The 22,913-nt window shown below is 46.6% G+C and overlaps 1 protein-coding gene and 1 long non-coding RNA gene across 9 annotated transcripts in view; one reads left to right on the top strand and one right to left on the bottom strand.

Moving 5' to 3' along the window:
* LOC149119889 (uncharacterized) overlaps positions 1-6,294 on the top strand; it is a 34,213-nt gene extending 27,919 nt beyond the window's left edge. The window contains exons 2-3 of the long non-coding RNA XR_016226974.1: positions 4,113-4,305; positions 6,196-6,294. This is a non-coding gene — a long non-coding RNA (uncharacterized LOC149119889). The remainder of the gene's footprint in view (positions 1-4,112; positions 4,306-6,195) is intronic.
* Positions 1-22,913, bottom strand: part of LOC127488352 (uncharacterized) — a 374,426-nt gene that overhangs the window by 234,117 nt on the left and 117,396 nt on the right. The gene's annotated exons all lie outside the window — the stretch shown is intronic.

The raw sequence follows: 22,913 nt of genomic DNA, 5'->3' as shown, positions 1-22,913 counted from the left end.
GTTTCTGTACCAGTACCATGCTGTTTTGATTACAACTGCCCTGTAGTATGTCCTGAAATCTGGTATTGTGATGCCTCTGGCTTTGTTTTTGTTGTACAAGATTGCTTTAGCTATTCGAGGTCTCTTGTGCCTCCATATAAATTTCAGCATCATTTTTTCCAGGTCTGAGAAGAAGGTCTTCGGTATCTTGATTGGGATTGCATTGAATCTATAAGTTGCTTTTGGGAGAATGGACATTTTGATGATGTTGATTCTTCCAATCCATGAGCATGGAAGATTTTTCCATTTTTTGGTATCCTCTTCTATTTCTTTCTTTAAGATTTTGTAATTCTGATCGTAGAGATCTTTAACGTCCTTGGTTAAGTTTATTCCAAGGTATTTGATTGTTTTTGTAGCTATTGTGAATGGGATTGATCTTAGAAGTTCTTCCTCAGCCATGGGATTGTCTGTGTATACAAAGGCTGTTGATTTTTGTGCATTGATTTTATACCCTGCTACTTTGACAAACTCTTCTATGAGTTCCAATAGTCTCTTAGTAGAGTTCTTTGGGTCCCCTAAAGAATCATGTCATCTGCAAAGAGGGATAGTTTGACTTCTGCCTTCCCAATTTGTATCCCTTTAATTTCTTTTTCTTGCCTAATAGCTCTGGCTAGAACCTCCAGAACTATGTTAAATAGCAGTGGTGAGAGTGGGCATCCCTGTCTGGTACCAGATCTCAGTGGAAATGCTTCCAACTTTTCCCCATTCAATAGGATGTTGGCTGTGGGTTTTTCATAGATTGCTTTAATTGTATTAAGGAATGTTCCTTCCAAACCCAGTTTGCTTAGGTTTTTCATCATGAACGGGTGTTGTAGTTTATCGAATGCTTTCTCTGCATCTATTGAGATAATCATATGGTTTTTCTTCTGCAGTCTGTTAATGTGGTGTATCACATTGATTGTCTTGCGCACATTAAACCATCCCTGCATACCAGGGATAAATCCCACTTGGTCTGGGTGGATGATCTTTCTGATGTGTTGTTGCATTCTATTGGCGAGAATTTTATTGAGGATTTTTGCATCTATGTTCATCAGGGATATTGGTCTGTAATTTTCTTTCAGTGCTGCATCTTTCTCTGGCTTAGGGATTAAGGTGATGCTGGCTTCATAGAAAGAATTTGGGAGGATTCCCTCTTTTTCGATTGTTCTGAATAGTTTGAGAAGAATTGGAGTTAGTTCTTCTTTAAATGTCTGGTAGAATTCAGCAGTGAATGCATCTGGTCCTGGGCTTTTGTTTGTTGGGAGGGCCTTTATTACTGTTTCAATTTCTTTCTCAGTTATGGGTCTGTTTAGGTTTTCGATGTCTTCCTGGTTCAATTTTGGTAGGTTGCATGTGTCCAGGAATCTATCCATTTCTGATAGGTTTCCCTGTTTGCTGGCATACAAGTCCTTGTAGTAATTTCTGATGATTCTTTTTATTTCCGTGGTGTCTGTTGTTACATTTCCTTTTTCATCTCTGATTTTATTGATTTGGGTCTTTTCTCTTCTTTTTTTAGTTAGTTGGGCCAATGGGGTGTCACTTTTGTTTATTTTTTCAAAAAACCAGCTCCTCGTTTGCCTGATTTTTTGTAAGGTTTTTTTGGATTCAATCCTGTTGATTTCTTCTCTGATTTTAATTATTTCTCTTCTCCTACTAGATTTGGGTCTGGTTTGCTGTAGGTTTTCTAGATCCTTGAGGTGAATTGAAAGCTCATCTATTTGGCTCCTTTCCAATTTCTTGATGTAGGCACCTATTGATATAAACTTTCCTCTTAACACTGCTTTTGCTGTATCCCATAAGTTTTGGTATGTTGTGCTGTTATCCTCATTTACTTCCAGAAAATTTTTGATTTCTCTTTTAATTTCTTCTATGACCCATTGTTCATTCAGGAGCATGTTGTTCAATCTCCATGTGTTTGCGTATGCTCTAGGGATTCCTGAGTTGCTAATTTCCAACTTCATTCCTTTATGGTCTGAGAAGCTGCATGGTATGATTCTAATTCTTTTGAATTTGCTGAGACTTGCTTTATGGCCTAGTATGTGGTCAATCCTAGAGAAGGTTCCATGTACTGCTGAGAAGAATGTAAAATCTTTAGCTGTAGGATTGAAAGTTCTGTATATATCAGCAATCACCCGAGACTCTTGCTATGAGCTGTCTAGGCTATGGAAGCCCCTTGGCTGCTCCACTTCTGATCCAGCTCCATGCCAATGCTTCTGGGGAAACAGTGGGAGATGGCCCATGCGCTTGGTTTCCTGCCAGCCATGTGAAAGATCTGGAGGAAGCTCCTGGCTTGTGGTTTCAGGCTGCCCCAGTCCTGGCTATTACAGTCATCTGAGGGGACTGAACCAGTGGATAGATCTCCCTATCATCCCCCACTCCCCATCACTCTGCCTTTCAAGTATATAAATCTTTAAAAATAAACAAAGCATACTGTTCACTGGGTCTTGGTATATTCAGGTTTTCCTGTCTTGTCATTTCCGTACTTTTCTCATCATCTCAAAGGGAAACACCATACTCCTTGTCAGAGAACCTCATTCTCTCCACCTGCCTTGCCTTGGTAACCCTTATCTACCTCCTGTCTCTGTGGATTTATTTTCACTTCTGGCCATTTCATGGAGATAGAGGGTCACTTTTATGTCTGTTTTCTTTCAATAAGCAAAATATATCCAAGGTTCATCCATATTGTAGCATATATCCACACCTGATCCTTTTATGGCTGAGTAATATCTACTGTGTGAATGAAACATATTAATACTTTTCATTTATCACATGCTGGGTAAATGGGTCACTTACACATTTGGCTACTATGTATACTGACACTCTGAACTTTTCTGAGGAAGTGTCAAACTTTTAAGGGAGGGCCCGGCACTGTGGCTCACTTGGTTAATCTTCCACCTGCAGTGCCGGCATGCCATATGGGCGCCGGTTCTATTCCTGGCTGCTCCTCTTCCAGTCCAGCTCTCTGCTGTGGCCCAGGAAGGCAGTGGAGGATGGCTCAAGTGCTTGGGCCCCTGCACCCATGTGGGAGACCAGGAAGAAGCACCTGGCTCCTGGCTTTGGATAGGCACAGTTCCAGCTGTAGCAGTATTTGGGGAGTGAACCAATGAAAGGAAGACCTTTCTCTCTGTCTCTCTCTTACTTTCTGTAACTCTACCTGTCAAATAAAGAAAACAAATTAAAAAAAAACTTGTGAGGGATTTGCAGAATAAAGTGTGATGTTTAAATTCCACAACATTACTAGCTATACTTTTTAAAAACGGATTACAGCCATACCAGTGTTCATCTTCTCAGAGATACTTTGTGCATGACAATTCATTCTGGAGGCCCTTGCATGTCTTTGTCTTTGCCTTCCAACTTACTAGGATGTGAATTTCTACTAGTGCAGTTCATTGAACTCCATGTATATTTTTGCATCCTATGATGTGTCAGCGATAGAGGCATGAGAGATATTCCAGCTGCTGATTGACTCCTCTGAAGTACTTTCTACAACTGTAAGATCACAGCTGGGAACTGGGTTCCCAATCCAAGTTTTCCCCATGTGTGGAATGAGCCCAACGACTTGGACCCTCACTGCTGCCTCCCAATATTCATAGGAGCAGGAAGCTGGAAACAGGAGACAGAGCTAGGGAATCAAATTGAACCATTTCTTTGTTGGATATTGATGTCCTGTTTGCTTTATGACTTGGCCAAACACCCATGCATATTTTGATTATTCTTGTTCAAAATGTTTAGGCAATTTGGGGACACAATTCATATATTCTTGCTGTCCCTGTCTCATATCCCTGTCTCTCTGGACTCTTTACGAATATGTGTTATGCTTGATAGTGTCCCACAGGTCTCTGAAACTATTGTTTGCTTATTATTCATTGGACTGGGCCATCTGCAGGGTCTGATCCACAGGATCGGTGTTTCTTTTGCCTGTTCAAAATCCTATTGTATGAGGAGTTTGTCCTGTAACGTTTAAGCCTTAGCGCTCAATGTCTGTGTGGGAGGCTTTCTGTGGAAATAAGGTGTTCACAGGTAGAGTCAGGGATGATGAGCTCATCCTGTGTCAGAGTGGGCCCTGATCCATTGCTGTTGTCCTTCCATTCCAGGCAAATGTGGATGTGGAAGGAAGAAGACTCTGATGGCACAGGCAGAGGCTGGGAAGTTGCAGCTGCAAAGCAACAACCCAAGATGCAGCAAGTGCCAGAAACTAGGAAGAGCCCATGGAGGACCCTACGCTGGAGCCTTCAGATAGAGCAGGGAGCAGCAGGCCTCTGACATCAGGCCCTGCCCTCCAGAACTGTGAGCAACCTTCCTTTAAAGCCAGGCAGATGGCAGTAAGTAGCTATGGTGACTGGAGGAAGCTGGTACAGGCCCCTGCAGGGGGTTCTCAGTTGTTCTTTTCAATTCCAGAAACTTGTGTCACTCCTCTCATAAGATATATTCCCTTCCTGTTATTTCCTATCCTGTGAAACACTTCTCTTGATGTTTGTAGTGCTTAACACATAGATTCCTTCACTAATTTGAGTATAGTGTGAACACCGAGTGCTCTGGGCCTAGTGAGTTCCATGTCTGTACTTCCTCAGAGGTAGTGTCAGCTGGCTGCAGTCTTTTCTTGGTGATTCTGCTTGTGTTGGGAGATCCTGATCCTGAGCACTCCCAGGGTCAGTGCTTCCTGTGGAGGCCCCCCTGGACTCAGAACAAGTTGTGACAACAAGAGTGACATTTGCCAGACAAGGTCCCAGAGTCTGATTGCCCAGGCTGTACATTGGTGCCTTCTTCCAAGCCCATGGGTAGATTCTAGTACCCCAGGAGGAGCAAGAGGTTTGGCATTAGTCCTTGTGTATGTGAGAAGTCCAGCACCTCGAGGCTCTCTCATCAGAGAAGGGTGCACCTGTGCATTTCTAGATTCCCAGGAGTGTGCCAGAGCTTCCTGAGTCCCCTACAGACACTCATGACTTAGCTCTCCTGCAATATTGTTGGGTTAGTTTGTCCTTTATCTAAGGGAGTTGTTAACTACTTAGAGTATCCACAAAGTTAAGCAGTGGCTGTGATAGTTTTGAGAGTTTTGCTGGGGACCATTGTACTTATCACCTTGGACAAGCTCAAGGTCAGGTCAAGTTCAGCCTAGAAAGTGGGTTCTTCCCAAAGGCAGCAGACTCCTCAGAGAGTGCTCATTCTCTATGAATAAGGCTTTGGGGAAGCCACAGACTGATTGTGCTCCCGGCAGTGGCTGCCCACTGCTGGTTTTCACCATGAACGTGGGCTTCCGTTTTCTGTGTTCCTGTGGAACTGCAGAGCAGCAGGTTGTACTTGGGACAGGGAGACTGCCACCAACCCCCTGTTCTTCCTGAGAGTCAGCTGTGCTTTGTTTTTCTGTGCTCGGTACTGCCTGGGTTCCTGCAGACGTTGGGTTAGTTTCCAGGATTCTTGAAATGCTAATGGCTTTTTGGCCCTTTTCCCTTTTGTGCTGGATGGGCTTGCTGCCCCTGCACCTTTGGGCATGTGGTCTTCAGGCCATCTGCTCCATGCTTCCTGGCCTGCATACTCCTCCACATGGTGGCTAGTGGTGTTCGGTATGAATCCAGATTTCTCTGTCTTTTTTAGATAGGGCCCTCACTCTCCTATGCATTTCTCCCACTGAATCAAAAGATTAAAAACTTACAAAATGTTAATGGTGACTGTTTTTACCTGGTTTCTCACTGATTTATTGGAGGGCAGAATTGGAGGGCTTTCAGCTGCTGTTTACTATACAGTCATCTACTTCTCCTTTTTGTGGCAATTGTAAGGATATAGCACATAACTGACTACCCTTGGGAGCTTGTGACTGTCAGAATATGCTGTAAATTCTCTCTCAGAGTGAAGGGCCCGAGTGCTCAGGCGAAGAAGATATTTAGGTGTGTGTGGAGCTGCTAAAGGGCTGTGGACTCCCTCAGACAATGACAGAGGACATGGGTCCCATGTTGAGATGTCATGGTCCCAGCCTAACTTGGAAGTGCAGAGGCTAAAGTGGATGAGAGCATCAGTGAGGCTGAGGGCACAGTGAAGAACCTAAGCAGCTACGTCCTGTGCAAGATCTTGAGGAGAGCAAAGGAGGTGGAGGAGGGGGAGAGAAGGGGCTGGGAGGGGCAGGACAGGGGTCACTGGCCCATGGGGTTGAGTCATGGCTTCTCCCATTCTGCCTTTCTCCAGTGCCTTCCACGACCAGTGAAGATGTCTTTGATCTCTGTCTTCATTGCTCTCTTCAGAGGTTCCATCAGCTTTGGACAGCTCTATAGGCTAGATGAGTTGGTGAGTGTTCTGCTCTCTTTGGCAGCTCCTTTGTTTTCAGAAACACACAGGTGATTCTGTAGAAATAGACCCTAAAAATCCTTCAGCCCCATCAGGATTTCACCAGCTTTACACGCACGTGTGTGTGTGTGTGTGTGTGTGTGTGTTGCTGTATGAAATACATCAGCTCAGTAATACGGTGCTAGAAAAAGAAGATCCATGTAGGAAATGGCATACTAAGAAGGTAGCTGGAGGAAGGAGAGACATTTGTATTGACAACCATGCACACAGCAAGAATAGTTCTAAGTAGCACAAAGACAGGTGGATAAATGTGTGTAGTATCGTCCCCTGAATAATAGAGTAGTTATGTCCCCTAGCAATTCCACTGCTGGTGATATGAGGAAATTTAGAATTCAAGGACAGTGGGATTTAAAGATACACCTAAAATATATACTTTGTCAATAGAAGGTAGTTTAAGTTCCAGACATTTTTGTAATAAAACAAACACTTAGTACTTTCCTCAATAACTAAGGATCTTGGCAATTTGGCCATGTCAATGGAGTCTTCCAGTTTGTATTTTTTAAAAGATAGATAGGTAGATAAATATATTTATTTCTTTATTTAAAAGGCAGAGTTAGAGAATGAGAGAGAGAATCCAGTCTCCCATCCACTGGTTCACTCCTGAAATGGCCACAATGGCTGGAATTGTGCCTTTCTGAAGCCAGGAGCTTCTTCCATGTCTCCCATGTGGGTGCAGGGGCCCGAGTACCAGAACTGTCATCTGCTGCCTTCCCAGGTGCAAAAGCAGGGAGCTGCATTGGAAATAGAACAGCCAGATGTTGAACCAGTGCCCGTAGGGGATGCCAGCACCACATGTGGCAGCTTTCCTCACTATGCCACAGTGCCAGCTCAGTTCTTCCACTTCTTTACTGAAGAAAAATGGGTCACCTTCACAGATATTGGAAGAGGCAGGTTTTCAGCACAGCACCCGATGCTGCTTGGGACATGCACATCCCTTGTCAGAGTGCCTGGGGTTGAGTTCCTGTCCCACTTCTGATTAATTTTCTTCTGATGTGTACCCTGGGAGGCAGCAGGTGGTACTGGGTGCTGTTGGTTGACTGTGATTCAGGTAAGAGACCCAGAGTGCCTTCATGTCTGCTGACTGTGGCTTGGCTACAACTGGGCTGCTGTGGATATTTGCAGGGTGAACCTGCAAAAGAGATGCATCTTGATCTCTGTCTAAAGATTTTATTTATTTGTCTGAGAGGCACAGTAATATTAAGGGGTGGGGGGTGATCCTGAGATACTCCATCCACTGGAGATGCTCCATCTATTGGTTCCCTTCCCAAATGGTCACACTGGTGAGAGCTGGGCTGATCTGAAGCCATGAGCCAGGATCTTAGGACCTCTCCTTCCTTCCTCTTTCAAATAGGAATGGGATGGGAATAGCAATGGGAGCAGCAGAGCTCAGGCAGCAGCTGTTTGTACTGCAGAGACTGTTAGTAGCCCCAGTTGACGTGTGGGACACTGAGGCCCAGAGCCACCAAGTACCTATCTCATGGTGGGGGTCTGGAATCCAAACTCTTATCTGTCAGCTGAACTTGTAACTGCACCCTCCTGTCAGTGAGGTGGGAGGGAGGAGGAACTGATGGCAGTGTTGCTGGCAAAGCCTCAACACAAAGGAGCTGCTCAGGGATGACAGCTTCCTTGTGGTGTGGCCCTTGTTGTCTGCTGTCAGGTTGTTTCCTGTGTGTCTGGGGAGCAGTGTTTGTCCCCTGGTAGAGATGAGTTTGGACAAATGTGCAGAGGTGCAAAACTGTTCAGGACGATGGACAGAATCGAGTGCTAAGGGCTGAGCTAAGACCTCCTTGTGTCTTGCTGGTGAAGCCAGGCCCTTGCTTTTCTGGGTGGTGCTTTGTTTTTGACATGTCCCCATGTCTGTACCCAGGATCATTCAGTGCGGTTGTCCGAGGCTTAAAGCATTCAGTCCTTAGGTCTTTATTCCAGGCACTGGAAAATAGGGAGTATGAGAGAGAAGGTTGAATCCTCTGAGCACAGTAGTAATTCCTGTGAGTGGGATGCATGTGCAGTGATAAGGAATTCAGGGAGTGGCTCCTGAGAGGTCCAGCCTTGGTCTTGATAGATATTTGCCCTGAAGGTGGTTTGGTGAATGGGCATCCCAATGGCAAGGAAAAGATCACAATGTGAAACCAGGAGAGATAACTTCAGACTCTTTGGGGAGGAAATGAGAGAAAAGCTGAATTTACCTTGTTGCAGAAAGAATTTAAGTCCATGTGTCAGTTTACTCATAATGTGCATTTTCCATGACCTTTTGAAGTCCCTTCATAAAGGAACTGCTGGAAGTAGCTCGTGTGGACATCTTTCCTTAGTGTGGTGTGTTTATTGCCATCAGTGAACCTGCACTGATACTTTATTATTCACTAAAGGCCACAGTTTATTCAAATTCCTTAGCTGTACCCACATGTCTGTTTTCTGTACCAACACTACATCCAGAATTTAGTCTCAGACTCTTCATGTTTTTCTTATAGAATCCATTTACTACTTTGAAAGTTAGACACACCCACTCACATGCACACTGACACACACACACACACACAGTGAGAGAGAGAGAGAGAGAATGTGATCTCAAGACCTTCTATCTGCTAATTCACTTCGCAAATACAAAGGTGGGGCTGGGCCTGACTGAAGCCAGAATCTCCATCCTGTGCTCCCACATGAATGACAGGAACCCAAGCCCTGAGGTCATCACCTGGGCCTCCCAGGGTGCACATGTGCAGGAAGCTGGATCAGAAGCAATGGTGGGACTCTATCTCAGGAAATCCAATATGGAATGGGGGCTTCCCAAGCAGATGGCAAATGTATTGTACTGCAATGCCTATCTCCTTAGACCTGACTTGATTATGATGAGATTGATGTCTTGAGAAGTCCAGGCCACAGATTGATAATATGCACCAGCACTGGCATGTATGTGGGACTTGGTATTTCCTAGAGATTTCCAGGTTATGCAGCATGGTTTGGGGTTTGATTTGTGTGAGAGAGAGCAAGAAGGAAGACGACAGCATTCCAGGCATGTGGGAAGTGGGCCATAGGAAGGAAGATCTGAGTATGGCTGTTTCCATCTCTTTCTGCAGCTCTCCTAACAAATAAAATGAAAATAAGTTTTTAAAAACTTTGTTAGCTCTTCTTTTAGAAAAGATTGCCCCCTCCCTGGAGTTTTCTCCTCTCTAGCATGTGCACATTGTGCCCCCAGCAGTTGACCTATTACAGTCTGTGTTCCCTACCTACATTTGAGCCCCAGCAGAGGCCTGTGCTCAGTTAAGCTGGGATTCTCTGCATCTGACAGTCAAGGCAATTTCTGAAGGTGTGTTTTGCAAGTGACCTCACTTTTCTGTAGGATACAAGATGAGTTGGTGAATTCAGGTGTTCAGCTTTTGTCTTGTGGCATGGCTGGGAGTGACTATTGATATGCTTTGTACTTGTGGGTTAAAAGATATAAATCAATTAATCCTTTTTTGGAAAATGGGACTCTAACTTAGCTTGTTTCCCCTGCAAATAGTCTCTTTGCTTCCCCTTTCCAGATCTGAATGGAAGAGCAACAAGGAGGACATCTCCGCATGTTGACAATCAGATCACCCGGGAATCAGTGACATCCTAGAGTTACGGTTGTCCTTGGTTATTGTGGGGCGATGAGTTTTCTTCCTCTGTTCTTTGTGGCCTGTGAGCTTCGATGCCAGATGTGTGCTTTCTGGCTGAGCTGTGAGTGTAGATTTCCCTAAGGGACCAGGTGTGAGTGTGTAGAGTGTAGACTGCTGGTGTGTGTGAGGGGAGATCCAGCCAATTGCAGCTCAGAGAGGAGGTGAGAAGTGGTGGCTGCCACAGCAAGAATGACCCTTCCTGTCTCCTCCCTTCCTGGGTTCATTGATCCTGGGCCCCATCCCTTAAGTTCAGCCATAACTTTTTTTTTCCTTCGTTTAGAGATTTATTCATATATTGAAAAGTCTGAGTTACAGAGAGAGAGAAGGAGAGGCAGGGAAAGAGAGTTCTTCCATCCACTGGTTCACTCTCCAGTTGGCTCCTAAGGCTGGAGCTCTACTGATCCAATGCCAGAAGCCAGAGGCTTCTTCCAGGTGTCCCATGTGTGTAGAGGGGCCCAAGGACTTGGGCCATCTTCTACTGTTTTCCCAGGCCATAGCAGAGAGGTGGATCAGAAGTAGAGCTCCCAGGATTTGAACCAGTACCCATATGGGATGCCAGCACTGCAGGCCGCAGCTTCACCCACTATGCCGGCACAGGGGCCGGCCCATCAGCCACAGCTTTTCTGCTCAGGAGGAGTCATTATGGCCTTTGGCTCCTTCTACTCCCTAGCTCCCAACCCTCCAGCCCCTGTTTCTTGCACCACAGGAACATTTTCCCATAGGATCTGACCTCCTGTCAGCACTCACACAAGCCAGCATTTCTCACACTGGATCTACAGAGCATAGACACAAAAAACAGAACGAGTATGGTGTTTAATATTAAATAAGAATCTTGTGTGGTGAGGAGCCAGCTGGAGGCCATGAAAGGAGCTGCCTGGGGGCAGAGTTGTGCCATGTCCTGGAGGGGAGGGAGGAAGGGTCACGCGGGAGGGTCTATATCCATAGGTGCTGGGAAACTGGGTATGAAGATGCAAGGAAAGATGGGAAGGCCAGGCATAAAACTGCCCCTGGGACCAGCAGGAGGAAAACAGAGGGCAGGAGACGTGGTTGACCTTTCCATGGACTATGCTGGAAACTAGGGGCTGAAGGGTCCATGGCCTCCTCTGGAGGGGGAGTATAGGTTGGTGTTGTGTCCATGGGCTCCTCTGGAGGAGGAGCCTATGGGATTGTGGTATCCATTGGTTCCTCCCTTGGTGGAGTGTAGGAGGGTGTGGTGTCCAGGCACTACACTGGAGGAGGAGCCTATGGCATTGTGGTATCCATTGGTTCCTCCTTTGGTGGAGCTTAGGAGGTTGTGGTGTCCAGGGACTCCTCCCATGGGGGAGCACAGGAGGGTGTGGGTCAATAGGCTCCTCCCATGGTGGAATGTTGGGAGTGTGATATCCCTGGGCTCTTCCCGTGGTGGAACATGGGGAGGTGTGGATCCGCCCAAGATGTTTCTTATGGGGGCGTGGTGTCCATCAGTTCTGGTGGCTCATATGGCGGTGTGGTGTCCATCAGTTCTGGTGGCTCATATGGCGGTGTGGTGTCCATCAGTTCTGGTGGCTCATATGGCGGTGTGGTGTCCATCAGTTCTGGTGGCTCATATGGGGGCGTGGTGTCCATGGGCTCCTCCTCCCGAGGTGGAGTGTATGGAGGAGTAGTGTCCATGGCTTCTTCCTGTAGGGGAGCAGAGAGGGATGAGTTGTTTATAGCTCTCTCCTTTCAGGGAACATATGGGGGTGATGTGTCCCTTGATACCCCCCCATTGGGGAGTATAGGGGGAGAGATGTCCATGGCTTCCTCCTGTGGAGGAGTATCAGGGGGTAAAGTGTCCATATCCTGGATAATTGGATGATGTACTTTGCAGGTTTGCTTCCTCCGCCTTCCATTGCCGGTTCGTCTGGTAGGATCAGGCGTGCTCAGTACAGGTCCTAGAAAGGAAACGGCAGGAAGGATGTGAACTGCTGTGCACCTGGGTGACCTCAGCATCACCTCCCAAAGTGCTTTTGCTTTCTGTTACAAATGTATTATGTGTAAAGGTTGAGTTGGGGAGTGAGAAAACCAAAAGAGAGCTTCCATCTTCTGACTTGACCCTGAAATGGCCACCACAACTGGCAAGGTAGCTGGCCAGACAGGGGCCTGGCACTTCACCAGTGCCTTCCAAAATGGCCACGTACTTGAGCCATGTTCTACTGCCTTCCCAGGTACATTAGCAGGCAGCTGGGTTGGAAGTGCAGCAGCTGGGACTCAACCCAGCACTCCTTTGGGATGCTGGTGTTGCAGGCAGTGGCTGAGCCCACTGCACCACAGCACTGCACACACACGTGCTCCCCACACTTCTACCACACCTCCCCTACAAGGCTTTCAGATTTCCATGATGATCAGGTTACCTAGCCTACGGGGTGGTTGCATCCTGGCCTTACCGATGTTCACTCTGTTGGAGCACACGCGTTGTCGAGTCTGAAGCCCGCAGAGAGTGGTCAGCAGTGCCACGATGGCCCTGAGTTTTCTTATCATCAGACTGGATTGTCTGACTTTTGGTCTGTAAGACCTATGGTATTTTGCCCGTGGACCAACTGGTCCAGGGCCAGAGGCGGGAGTGTGACCCCGACCTGGGCCTGGGGGCCCCTTAGGTCGGTGGTCAGCCCCCATTGCTGGGGCAGGTGAGGGGGGCAAAATTTGCTCCCCAAAGTGTTTGAAAAGAAGCTGGTGAGTCTCTATACTATGAAGACTTCCCAAAGCACTTTTGGCTGCTATCGCTCCGAAGGGCTAAGGCCAAAATGCCACATCTGCAGAACCTTAGTGGTCACAGAATGGGCACGTGTCACAGAACCTGCTGCTAGGGGTGCGCATCATAGAGAGCAGGGCCTGGAGATGGGTGTGTCCAGGACCCAGGCTAGGGGTGGAGTTTGCCAAGATGGCCTTAGGAGTGGCACATTGTGCAGCTGACATGGGAGGAAGTGGCCCCAGCAAAGGCTGCCGATCCCCTCTGGACTCTTGTGTCCCTCCAGGCTCCTACTGAGGGCAGAGGGTGTCTGTATTGAGCATCATGAGCTGTTGGTAGTGCAGTGGCCCCCTCAGTGCTTTTCCAGGGCCTAGAGCCCTCAGGGCACTGGGCAGGACCCATTGCCCGATCCCTGACCCTCAGGTGGGTGAGTGCTAGGAGCGGTCTCTTGGCAAGCAGGTCCTGTAGGCTATGGCCGCATTGGTGTCACCCAGTGTGGGTCCTCCTTCCCTTGTCCTGGAAACACTGAGGAGAGAGCCCTCAGGGCAGAAATGGATGTGCCCCTCAGAGCCTGAGGTGCTGGCAGCATAGTTTTGGGCCAGGTAGGCTGGGAGAGACATGCTGACCATATAACTGAGATTCCATTCCTGCGAGTTCTCTGGGGAAACGCCAAGTTGGATTTCCACAAAGACCTGTTTATCAATCTGTTGCTGCTCCATTCCCAGATCTAGATCCTGAGGTGACCCAACTTCATCCTCTTATTTAAAAAAAAATTTTTTTTAATTTATTTGAATGACAGAATTAGAGAATGATCCTCCATCTGCCAGTTCTCTCCCCATGTTGCCACCACAGTCAGGGCAGGTCAGGAGAAAGCCAGGAGCTTCCTCCATGTCTCTCACATGTACAGGGGCGCAGGGACTTGGGCCATCCTCTGCTGCTTTCTCAGGCACATTAGCAGGGAGCTGCAAGTTGCCTCAGGGTGTGGGATCGCACATTGCACCATGATGCCAGCCCACATCCAGCTTTTCTAGAGCGTGTCTTCGTGTTTCAGTTGTTCTGGGCATAGCACTGTGGGTCCTGTTGCTTTTCCCATCTGATTAGAGTCCCTTTTCTTCCTGTTCGGCAGAGTAATGAAACCTTAGGGCCGCACGATTCTTTGACCCTCTGCTCTGTTGTGACTGTTCCCCTTGGTGTGACCTTTGTACAAACAGAGCCTCACCCTCTGAGTCTGTGCTTTCTGTTTTGGGTTCTGCAGATGTCGTTTAGAGAATTTAAGGGCGAAAACACAGCCAGCAGTGATTTAAATCCTTAACGTTTCTCCTGCTCTTCATTACTCCTGATGTACCAGACTTCCTGTGGGCAGGATTTCACTTTAGCCTGAAGAATTCCATCCACCTGGTGCTGTTTTGATAGCAAGTGGTCTTCTGATGACTGCTCTTAGTATTCCTTCTTGTCCATCACCCCTCCTTTTTCTGCATAGGGGGCTGAGATCCTTCAGGGTGTCTTGGTTCCCTGGAGATTCCTGGGGAGGTCTTTTCTTTCCACACTTGGAGGACAGGGTTCTAGTATCCTGTGGACTTTGTGTTTTCTGATGAGAAGTCAAACCCTCTCATGTGGGTATTCCCTCATTGGGAGCGTGTCATTGGCTCTGATTTCAAGATTTCTCCTTTTTTGTGCATTGCTCACATGTCCCTGTAATGCTTCTGAGCTACTTGGATTGTATTCCTAAAAGGGCGATCTTCCTGGCCATTGGATTCTTTATGGATTTTGTTGTTCACTGCCCCCCCCATTCCCCTCCCCATTTCAGGCTCCCAAACATTAGGACTCTAGCTCTGGTTCACACATCTCTGAGGCTCCATTCATTTAGCTTCCAGCTTCTTCCCTTCTTTTTGTTCTTCAACTTGTACCTTTCTGTTGATTGGCATGTAATCTGATCCTTCCTCATTTTCTACACTCTGGTCCTGATTCCATCCATTGCATTTTGATATGAATGTTGTACGTTCAGGCCTGACATTTCCAGCTTGTGTTTTTCATGTAATTCTTTTTCTGCTCAGAACATTTTCTTCCCATTAATTTCCAGAGCATTTGCCTTTCCTTCTTTGGAAATGGTTAGAGGAGATGCTGTCCCTAGTCATTCCTCTATGAGGACAGGTTCAGAGCCAATCGGTGGTCTTTTTCTTTGAGAGCTGATCAGACTGTCCTAGTCATCTCTATGTTTTGTTGTGTACTGCTCCGTGGTATTCTGGACAGTGTGGGAGACTAAAAGCTCTCAGGAGGATGCTCATTTTCCTTCTCCGTTGCTTTGTGAAGCAAACCACATAGCGCACATCTAACTGATCTTGGTGTTTTGGCTCATGTCCTACAGTGGTGCCCCTTTGTGCAGTTTTCAACTCATTTTCATGGAGCTGTGTCCACTGAGACCTTGTCCCCTCAGAGGTCACCTGGAAGTCAATTGCTTGGTTTCTTGGGGGCTCAGTTCAGCAGTCTTTCTTCCTCTGGGGCGTGGCCTGTGTAGGTGCAGTCAGAGGGATCTCACATCTTGTGCTGATTCATCTGCAGACTATTTGTCCCCTGCAGCTCTCTGATGTGCACAGTTCTCCTGACCTATGCAAGTGCTGCTCTTCCATGTTCTTCTCAGTGGTGTTTACCCTCATGCCGTGGTCCAGATCCACCGACAAGAATACCTGTGAGGTGAGATTGTTTGAGAAAAGATCGCTGGAGACTTTCCTCCTCTTCCTTGGAGAATGCCATTGTTTCTAATTTGTTTGAGCAGAAATAGAGTTATTTTCAAGGTTTTCCCTTCGCTACTGCAGAGAGAAAGGACAGCTTTGTCAGTGAAGGGAGAGGAACAAAACAAATGGGTATAACATTCCTATTCCCCATCAGTTTCAGGTTGACTGCAGCCCCGGTCAGGAAGACCCTCCCTTTATCTCCATGACAGGCTGGCCTGTCAGCCTGGTGGGTCCGTGGTTCTTTGGCCTCTGTGTTCTCCGTGCACAGCTGAGTTTGCCAGCCATGGAGAGAACCCCAGGGGAGGGCCAAGTGTGTCCACATTTCAGTCATGTCCATGTTCCCTATCGTGACTGGTTTGTAATCTCTGGAGTTAGTGATGACTGTGCTTAATGGAGAATAGAAATGATCAACCCTGACACTCCTCAAGGCAGCACAGAAGTTGATATTGAGCATGAGCCTGTCCCAGTGTCATTCCTTGCCCCTTTGAATGCATTGGGCTGATCCCTGCAGGCTCCCCTTCCCCATGGATGCATCTCAGTTTTTTCTCTCTGCAGTTAGCCCTGATGTGTCGCAGGAGAGTGTACAGTTCATATGTAGTCATCCAGGGGAAGGAGCTGTGACTGGACAGACATGGAGCAGCCCTTACTGTGTATAAATGATGGCTGGCAACAGGAAAGGAGTCAGCTGGTTGGGGGGATAACAGGAGCTTCAACTATGTTACTGTTGCATGTGAATTGTTTCCCATTTAAATAATGGATCAATTGAGCCAACAAAAACCTTATTCTTGCTAATCATTGATCAGCCATAGGATTGAGGTGAGCCATAAAAGAGAAATGATAGCTGGACATGTTCACCCTCATTTTAGACCTGGTACATTGTAATTGCTGAGTAAGCCTGCTGATTATCCAACTTTGTGGAACCATGATTCTAAATCGTTTTGGTAAAGCAAGTGGTAATTCATTACCTGAATTCCTTCAGAGTGGATATTAGTAACACTTTTCTTGGCCGGCGCCGTGGCTCAATAGGCTAATCCTCCACCTAGCGGCGCCAGCACACCGGGTTCTAGTCCCGGTCGGGGCGCCGGATTCTGTCCCGGTTGCCCCTCTTCCAGGCCAGCCCTCTGCTGTGGCCAGGGAGTGCAGTGGAGGATGGCCCAGGTGCTTGGGCCCTGCACCCCATGGGAGACCAGGAAAAGCACCTGGCTCCTGGCTCCTGCCATTGGATCAGCGCGGTGCGCCGGCCGCACCACGCTGGCCGCGGCAGCCATTGGAGGGTGAACCAACGGCAAAGGAAGACCTTTCTCTCTGTCTCTCTCACTGTCCACTCTGCCTGTCAAAAAAAAAAACACTTTTCTTACAGATGTAAATTATTTGAAAGGCAGAGATACAGAGAGAGAAGGAAAGAGACTTTCCATCCTCCAGTTCACCCCTGGATGGCTGCAATGGCTGGGGTTTGGCCAGGCTGAAGCCCAGAGCCAGGAGCTTCATCCTGGTCTGCCATGTGGGTGCAGGGGCCCAAGTACCTGAGCTGTCTTCTGCTGCTTTTCCCAGGCCATTCACAGGAAACTGGATCAGAAGTGCAGCAGCCATGACTCAAACCATATGTGATGCAGACCCTACCATGTGGAGGCTTTACTTTTTATGCCAAAGTACTATCAGCTATTAATAACTTTTGTACAAGAAATACAAATAGGAATGAGCATGAAGAGAAAATAATCACTCAGTTTGGGCCATCTAGGAAGCCAGAAAATAGTTTGATTAGGACAATGTAACAAAGAGTTATTAAGTTACGATAGAAGAGTAACTCTCTTGTATAGAGAATTCCAATAGGTGTCCTAGGGCTCGGGAAGAGCACCTAAGGAAGTAAACATTTGTAGGGGTCCCACTCCCCAAGGATGGGCTTCAGAACTCACAGGTTGCAGTTGATCCCAACAGACAGTGGGCAAGTGTTTGTATGACTGAGTGCAGATTTGGTGCACTCTCACTGGGCTGAAGACAGCCATCTGAGGTCTGTCTCCCTCTCTCCTCAACTCTGTCTCCCTGCACACACCTCATGTGTGTTTTCCTTTGGTTTTTCTAAAAGATGTATTTGTTTGTTTGAAAGAGTTACATGGAGGGAGGAGAGACAGAGAGAGGTGGAAAGAGGAGAGAGGGGGGGGAGAGAGAGAGAGAAAGGGTGAGAGAGTGAAAGTTAGAGAGAGAAAGGTTGAGAGAGGGAGAGAGAAGGAGAGAGAGGGAGAGGGAGAGGGAGAGGGAGAGGGAGAGGGAGAGGGAGAGGGAGAGGGAGAGGGAGAGTCTTCCAGGCACTGGTTCACTCCCCAGTTGGCTGCCATGGCCGGAGCTACACCAATGCAAAGCAATGACCATGAGCCAGGATCCTGGTACTTTTTCTGGGTCTCCCACATTGTTGCAGAAACTCAACAACTTGGGCCTTCTTCCACTGCTTTCTCAAGCTATAGCAGAGGGCTGGATCAGAATTGGAGCAGCCAGGACTTGAACCAGCATGCATATGGGATGCCGGTACTGCAGGCAGTGGCATTTTACCAGCTACGCCACAGCACCAGCCCCTTTCCTATGGGTTTTGATTCAGTCCTGTGTTTTGAGAAGTATTTTTTTAAGGAGCACGAATGGATTTAAGTATTTCAAATTCTCTCTGAGGTTGATATTATTATTACGACCATGTATGTCACAGGTAATGGAAGATAAGTCTAAGGTGGCAAAGAGAAACCTCTGGTGACTGATCTTCAGGCTTGGACTGTGGGACTTTGGACAAGCGAGGGAAAGCCCCTGTGTGCTTTATTTCCTCACTTGTGCAGGATGGTGGACAAAAGAGACAATGTGTAGTTGTGGTGGTTCCTGGGTGTGGCTCAGACTGGGGCTGTCACGGTGTGCTAGAAATGTGGAGAGAGTGATAGAGAGGAGGCCAGGTGATGCTGGGAGGATGTGAAGGGATCAAGGATGACTTGGGGAGTCAACAGTACAGGGTTGACCTCTGGGAATTAGCAGAGTCCAGGGTTCGGTGGGGGAAGCTCTATGTCAGAGGAGGGGTGGCCCTGGCCTCTTTCTCCACCCCTAACTCATACTTGCCTGCATCTCCCAGCTCATCACCCAGCTTGGCCAGAGTGGGCACTAGGGAGAGCATGGCATGGGGTGGATTCAGTTCAGCCTCTCACAAGTGGGTGTGCTGGGTGCACCCTCTATCTCAGGTGGGGCCTGGGGCAAAGCCTGGTCACAAGGCCCGGCAAGCAGACTCTTTCAGAGTGGCTTTGCTTTGGAGGTGACCTGGAGGTTCTCAGTAATGACTTCCATGGTGATAGGTTCAACTCAGACACCTGATCCTGTGAGTGGGGCCGACTCAGGCAGATATAGGGGGAGTTTGCAGGATGCAATAATCATGTGTGGATGAAGAGTATTTTCTTGAGTCTCTTGGTTCTTTGTGACCTGATTAGAAAATGTCATCACCTGTGTCCTCCTGGGGGAATGTTGTCCACATGTATGTGGATCAGCATCCACTGTGTCTGAGATATGTTTTATAATGTCTGTATAATACATTGTGCAGTGCACTGTGATGTGTTCTGAGAGGTGCATAGTGATGGAGCAGTGGTCAAGTGATGCCAGTGACCCAGAGATACACCATGAGATACAGTCATATCTGGTGCTATGTTAATATACAGTGACAGATAATAGTGGCATACAGAGACAGGTAGAGTGGTATACAGTGTCAAAGCAATATTCAGTGACATATGGTGATGTACAGTGACAAATATAGGTGTATAGTGATATAGAGTGACAGATACAGTAATACATAGAGCAGATATGGTAATGCATAGTGGCAGATGTAGTGATGTGTAGTGATATAGTGATACATAAGGACAGTTATGGTGATATACAGTGACAGTGATACACAGAGACAGAGTGATATACAGTGAAATCATATGTATGGTGAGAGATATGGTGATAAACAAATACGACCAATATAGCCCTATACTGACATATTGTGATAGTGATATATAGTAGTTGGTGGAGTATAGTGTGGAAGAGGTTGATACAGTAGTGTAGTGCCACAGTGATATTTTAGAGTGACATAGTAAAAGACACAGATATCGGTGTATCCATGGGTGACGTGTGAGTGTTGGTGTGTGGTGTGTCATGCACAACATTCCTTGTTGCTCTGTTCTTGCACGTTTTGGCACAGAGTTCTCTTACACCTGAGAGTGTCCATCAGGAATAAGGATTGGCTGTCTTTGGGGATGACTAATTCTCTAAGGTCTCAGGATTCATGAATATGCACACCACTTGCTGCATTGTGAAATCTCCTCAGGGCTGGTGTTTGGGACAGTAGTTGCACTGCCACTCAGGACACCCACGTCCTGTATCAGAGTGCCTGGATTTGATTCCTGACTCTGCTTTTGATTCCAGCTTCCAGCTACTGTGACTGCTGGGAGGCTGCAGGTCATGGTGCAACTACCAGGGTCCCTGACACCCTTGTGGAAGACCTGGATTCAGTTCCTGGGTCCTGGAACCACTCTGCCCCAGCTCTTCCTGAGGTGAGCTTTTAGGGAGTGAACCAGCTGAAGAGAAATCTCTCTCACTCTTGTCACTCTGCCTTTAAAACAAATAATTTAAATTTTGAATTTATTTTAGTTTCATTGTTGACATTTCTAAAGTATAGGCAAAAGGGAATCTCATATTTAAAAATAGTGCAAAGCTGGGGCTGGCTTTGTGGAAGCCACCACCTGCAATGCCAGCATCCCGTATGGGGGTTGGTTTATGTCCTCCCAGCTGCTCCACTACCAATCCAGCTCCCTGCTTATGGCCTGGGAAAAGCAGCGGAAGATGGCCCAAGTGCTTGGGCCTCTGCCACCCACATCGGGGACATGGATGAACTCCTGGATCCCGATTTCAACCTAGCACAGTCCTGGCCATTGTTGCCATCTAGGGAGTGAACCAGTGGGTTTAAGATAGATCTCTCTCTCCCCTCTCACTCCATACCCCTTAACTGTGGGAATTCTCTCTCACCCTGTCTCTGTCTGTCTCCTATCTCTCTCTCTGTCATCACCCTGGTTTAAAATAAATAACACAAATAGAAAACTTAACATCCATTCTTTATGTACATTTACAAAGCATAGGCAAAATGGACAATCATATTTAAAGTATGTGCATAGTGGCCATGGGGCCCTGTGGAGTATAGAGGTGACACCCCTAGGGCAGAGCACTGAGAACTTTGGTGGGTGACACAGGGAACTTGCCCTGGACCTGTGATGTGGAGGTCACTGAAAATGTGTCAGCGTCCCAGGGGGTGGGAAGTTGAACAACCCTGGATGAGTCATTCAAGCCCGTTGTGTCCCAGAAGTTCCTTGCCTCTGGGTGCATCATGTGATGTCTCTGGGATGGGCTTGGAGGGGATGACCTTCTGTGGGACTGGAGCCTGGAAGCAGTGCATCTCCCTGCATTTCTTGTTCTCTTTCTTCCTAGAAACATTTACAACTGTGGAGTATGGAGCTCTTGGAATGAAAGAGAATGTGTTGATAGTGTTAGGCTAACCCATGGCATGAGTTCTGTTGCGTGGCTGAGTGACAGGGGGAAAGTCTCTGTGAGGCTGTGATGTGTGTGAGCTGCCCCCGTTCTCACCATCATCCTTGGTGTCAGGATCAAGTTAACGTCACAGTTCCCCATATGCATTCCATTGTCTCAAGGAGTCAGCAAGTTGTCTAGAAAAACACTTTTTCCCCCTACAATCCCGTGTCTTCAGTGGAGTATAAATCTCTTCCAGGAATAGGTGGTGTGGAGGGATCTGTCATGCATCTCAGTTTTTGCTGTGGTTTTTAGCAAATGCTGTATGATTTCTCTTTCCTTTGCATTTAAATGGCTCCTGTTAAAGTCAGTAATTAGAGAATTTTTTGTTGAAGTGTCCCATGAGTTGTTTGCTAAAGGGTGAGGTACAATAAAACGGTGTGACTTTTGAGATGAAAGACTTCAGTGTCACTTGTTAGTTATTTAAGAAAGTTATAAGGTATTCAGCCATAACTCATGTCAACAGCTTCAGGAGGTCACTGACATCGTTACATGAGAGTGCTAATTGTTAAATTAACAACAGGAAACACTGTACACTAACTCTCATGCAGGTCTGCTGTCCTCAATGAGTTGAATTATGCGAGTTAACTGTAAAACTACTTCTTCAATAGTTTGTGTCTGTGTGTTTGTGTGTGTATGTGCAAATTGTTGAAATCTTTTACTTAGTAGAGTATTGGTCTTCTGTGTACAATGTTTTTTTTTTAATCTTATTTTTTCTTGTTTATTTTTTTAACTTTTATTTAATGAATATAAATTTCCAAAGTACAGCTTATGAATTACAGTGGCTCCCCCCCTTAACTTCCCTTCCACCTGCAACCCACCCCTTTCCTGCTTCCTCTCCCCTTTCATTCACATCAAGATTCATTTTCAATACCCTTAATATACAGAAGTTCAGTTTAGTATATATATTATGTAAAGATTTCCACAGCTTGCACCCACATAGCAACACAATGTGAAAAATTCTGTTTCAGTACTAGTTATAGCATGAAATCACAATGTACAGCACATTAGGGACAGCGATCCTACATGAGGAGTAAGTGCACAGTGACTTCTTTTGTTGACTTAACAAATTGACACACTTGTTTATGGCATCAGCAATCACCCTAGGCTCTTGTCATGAGTTGCCATAGCTATGGAATCCTTTTGAGTTCACTGACTCTTATCATATTTAGACAAGGCCATAGTCAAAGTGGAAGTTCTGTCCTCCCTTCAGTGAAAGGTACCTCCTTCTTTGATTGCCCGTTCTTTCTACTGGGATCTCACTTGCAGAGATCTTTCATTTAGTTCCTTTTTATTTTGACAGAGTCTTGGCTTTCCATGCCTGAAATACTCTCCTGTGCTTTTCAGCTGGATCCAAATGCCCTAAGGGCTGATTCTGGGGCCAGAGTGCTGTTTAGGACATCTGCCATTCTATGAGTCTGCTGTGTATGCCGCTTCCCATGTTGGATCATTCTCTCCCTTTTTTGTTCTATTGGTTAGTATTTTCAGACACTAGTCTTGTTTATGTGATCCCTTTCACTCTTAGTCCTATCATTATGATAAATTGTGAACAGAAATTGATCAAATGGACTAGTGGGATGGCATTGGTACATGTCTCCTTGATGGGATTGAATTGGAGTCCCCTGGTATGTTTCTAACTCTACCATTTGGGGCAAGTCAACTTGAGCATGTCCCAAATTGTACATCTCTTCCTCTCTTATTCCCACTGTTATATTTAAGAGGGATCACTTTTCAGTTAAGTTTCAACACTTAAGAATAACACTTAAGAATTAAACTAATAGTATAAAGTAGAACAGACAAAAAAATACTAAGAGGGATAACGTATTAAGTTGTTCATCAACAGTCAGGGCAAGGGCTGATCAGTCGCTGTTTCTCATAGTGTCCATTTCACTTCACCAGGTTTTCTTTTTG

This window comes from Oryctolagus cuniculus, chromosome 21, assembly GCF_051225735.1.
Source record: "Oryctolagus cuniculus isolate XC-2025 breed Fujian yellow rabbit chromosome 21, ASM5122573v1, whole genome shotgun sequence".
Classification (NCBI taxonomy): domain Eukaryota; kingdom Metazoa; phylum Chordata; class Mammalia; order Lagomorpha; family Leporidae; genus Oryctolagus; species Oryctolagus cuniculus.
Note: the sequence above shows the minus strand (reverse complement) of the source record. Positions and strands in the feature narration are given on the sequence as shown.